Raw genomic sequence first — 3,801 nt, 5'->3', positions numbered from 1 at the left:
CGATATCTTTGCTCATTGTAGCTATACTATTAATTAATAGGTGCACTTACCTTAATCAAATTTTTAGTTAGTTTTGTGGACATCATGTTTCTGGTGTCGTTGCTGGGGACTAGAATATTAGGAAAACTTTATTTTTATTGATTTAGCTTTTTTATTTTGATTTTAATATTTTTTATTTTAATTTAATTTTTTACATTCTAATTTTTCGTTTGTTTGATTCTGACAAGTTCTTTTAGTTCATGACTAGAGGAAACCTGTTGGAACAGTTAGTTTTTTATAGTGAGATCGAGAAAGCTGCTCAATAAATCAGAGAGAAGTTAGAGAAGAAAGGCAAGGTCCAAAGATTTTAATAGAAGTTCAAGACCAAAAGGATACTATCGTGGAGATAGAAAAAAATCAAAATAATTAGCAACCTCTTGCACATCCTGCTCCTCGGACTATGTATGACTATGCTAAACACACTCTTATTGGGGTTGAATTGATTATTTCCAAACTGACTATTTTTGTAAACAATTTTGAGATTACACTGAACATAATTCAAATAGTGCAATAATATGTTTAGTTTGATGGGTTACAAGATGAAGAATTAAATGCTCATTTAGCTAATTTTCTAGAGATTTGTGACACTTTCAAGATTAATGGTGTTACTGATGATGCCATACGCTCACGGTTATTTACATTTTCCTTGAGGAGCAATGAAAAATAGTGGTCGAATTCACTTCAATGGGGTTCTATCACGACTTGGGCTCAGATGATTGAGAAGTTTTTGTTGAAATATTTTCCATTGGCTAAAGCAACTAAGTTGAGAAATGACATCTCATCTTTTGTTCAATTTGATATTGAGACATTTTATGATACATAGGAGATATTTAAAGATTTATTGAGAAAGTGTCCTCATCATGGACTACCTTTGTGGCTCCAAGTTCAAAATTTTTACAATGGTTTGAACCCTTCAACTAGATAGATGATTGATGCAGCAACTGATGGAACATTGAATAACTAAAAACCTACCAAGGCAGTTGGGGTTTTTCATATTGATGCAATTTCTATTTTGGCAAGTAAGGTTGAAGCTCTTGGTAAGAAAATTGATGGTTTGAATTTTTCTAAACAGGTGAATATGGTAATGTAATGCCATGCGACTGGAGTAGGGATGATCAATCCAGAAGGTCTTCCCTTCAAGTTTAACATGGAGCATGAACAATTTGATTATATGGGTAATAATTCTAGACCTTAGAATAACCCTTATAGTAAAAATTATAATCCAAGATGGAGGAATCATCAGAATTTCTCTTGGGGTGTTCAAGGTAATCAAAGGTCACATGTAACAGCCTGTTTTTAGTCAAATCAGAACAGTGGTTTTAGAACCATAAATCCAAAGTCGAAATAATTATTTTATTATATATGTTTGTGTGAAATTTTGTTAAGAAATTTTATTTTTTAAGTTTTCAATTCGATAAAAATGACTAAATTGCGTAAAGTGCAAAAGTGATATTTTAATAGTTAAAGGTATTAAATAGCTATGAAATTAAATACTGGAAGTCCTTAAGTTGTAATTAGACCATTAATAAAGTAAGTGGACAAAGATGGACATGGTTATGTGAATATTAAATGTTATACATTAAGGTTAATATAGTAATTTGTAAATAACTTAAGTAAAATAATGAAAAAACATAAGGTATCATCATCTTTTCTTCATTTTCACCGAAAATAAAAAGAAGAAGAAGCCATGGAATCCATTTAGGGTTCGGTCATTCCATTGCTCAAATGTAAGTCTGTTTTTGTCTCGTTTTTAATTATTTTTGTGTTTTTGAGATTGTTGCAACTAGGTCTAGCTAGTCTAGGGACTATTTTGTAAAATTTTTAAAGATTGAGGATGTTTCCATTGATGAATAAGCATGTATTTTAGTGATTGATGATAGATTATGAATGTTTGATGATAGTTACACAACTTTTGTTAAGTGATTTTTAGTGAAAATGCAAATTAGGGATTAAATTGTGAAATGTGGAACTCTGTGGTTAAAATGTGAAATAAATGAAAAATATGGGCTGCTACAGACCTAATTGAAATTCGTCTAGCATGGGTTTGGGTGAAATTGCATGAATTTGTAATTTTATGAAATAAAGACTAAATTGTAAAAGTTGTGAAATACTTGGGGAAAAAGTGTAAAATTTCTTTATTGAGTGTTTTGGATTAAATTGAATAGAAATATTATTAAATAATCTTAATTTGATATTATATAGATCAAGAAAAATGAAGTTTAGATCTCGATTGGGGGAAAAACAAAGTACTTGACTAATTGACCTATTTCACCATTTTTTTGTGAATCAAGGTAAGTTTGTATGTAATAAGTTTCATTATAAATGTATCTTAAATGCTTTGATATTATATAAACTGTGACTACAAGACTATGGACATGTTCGACAATGATTCGACGACGATTCGGCATTTGAAATCCCAGTTGAACATTAGGAATAGATTAGGATACGAATGAAATGTCATTAGGGGTTATTGTGATTATGTGATTCGGGTGCTGGTCCTGTACGTCCTACTGGTGGCTGAGTATACCATCATGTGTTGTGGTTACTTGACAACTTGTGTGAACAGCACCGTGTAGCTATGTCTTGACTGACAACTTGTGTGAGCAGGCCCGTGGATAGCTCTAGTGTGAGCAGTATATTTGATACAAGATTGAGATAGCTTCGGTTATATATATGTGGCACTTAGGGTCCGAGTTTCTCGTGTATTCGATAGTATTCTGAATGGTTCAACCGGTAAATGAAAGATGTGATTGAGTATGAGATCGATACGAGATGGTACAAGTATGTACATGAACCGTATAAGCTTTAAATAGAAGAAACTTGTGAAGTACATGTTTAATCTTATAATTGAATATATGAAAGTTTGTTAGTTAAAGTAAGTTACATGTTGATATATTCAAATTGTTGAATTGTGCATTTATGAATAGATTGAGTTTATTTCATACGAGCTTACTAAGCTCTAAAGCTTACTTTGTTTATTTTACCGTGTTTTATAGTGAATTCAAAGCTAGGTTGGATTTAGGGATCGTTGGAGACTTCGTCACACTATCCTACTATCACTTTGGTCCTTTTGAGTTTATACTTTGGGTTATGTGGCATGTATAGGATTAAGGTTATTTTGGTTATGAGTTAATAATGATTTTGGTCATTTGAAATGGCTTGTAAATGTTAAATGTTTAGTTTTGTATATTGCCATAGGAGTTGGCTTATTTGATATGCTTGAATCATGTGTATATATATATGTATGTGCATGGCTTATATTATAAAGCTTGTGGATATAGATATGGTGGATGCTAAATGGTTGAAATTAGAGAACATATATGTTTGTGAAATTGAGCACATTGATGCATATTTGGAAGTGTATAATTAGTTGAATTTTATATGTGATTTTGGTATAAATGGTATGGTCTATTTTGTGACTTTTGTGTATTGAGAAAGGTGGTATAGAATATGTATGAATTAGGCTTGAATTGGTTGGTTTAAATGCCAAATTATGCTATGTTTTGGTGATAATTAGGTTGATGTAGGTGTGTAGAAGTTTGGGTGGCAAAATGGCTTGGTAAATAGCCTATTTTTGTCCACACGGGCAAAGACACGAGCGTGTGTTTCAGTTGTGTGTGACACATGGTCATGTACATTACCGTGTGTTCCCTGGTGTTGATTTAGAAGCCAAGTCAGTATGCTTCACATGGCCTCACGCACAGGCGTGTAACTTGGCCGTGTGGCATAAGTCAGTATACCCTACAGGTTTGGCACGGCCTA

The 3,801-nt window shown here is 32.3% G+C and overlaps 1 non-coding gene across 1 annotated transcript; it reads right to left on the bottom strand.

The window, feature by feature from the left end:
- Window positions 1-799: 799 nt before the first annotated feature.
- LOC121204208 (small nucleolar RNA R71) lies at window positions 800-906 on the bottom strand. The gene has a single exon (XR_005899137.1). It is a non-coding gene; the product is annotated as a small nucleolar RNA R71 (small nucleolar RNA).
- Window positions 907-3,801: the final 2,895 nt, after the last annotated feature.

The sequence above is a fragment of the Gossypium hirsutum genome, chromosome A07 (genome assembly GCF_007990345.1).
Source record: "Gossypium hirsutum isolate 1008001.06 chromosome A07, Gossypium_hirsutum_v2.1, whole genome shotgun sequence".
NCBI lineage: Eukaryota > Viridiplantae > Streptophyta > Magnoliopsida > Malvales > Malvaceae > Gossypium > Gossypium hirsutum.
The sequence above is the reverse complement of the archived record's forward strand: the minus strand, read 5'-3'. Positions and strand labels throughout refer to the sequence as shown.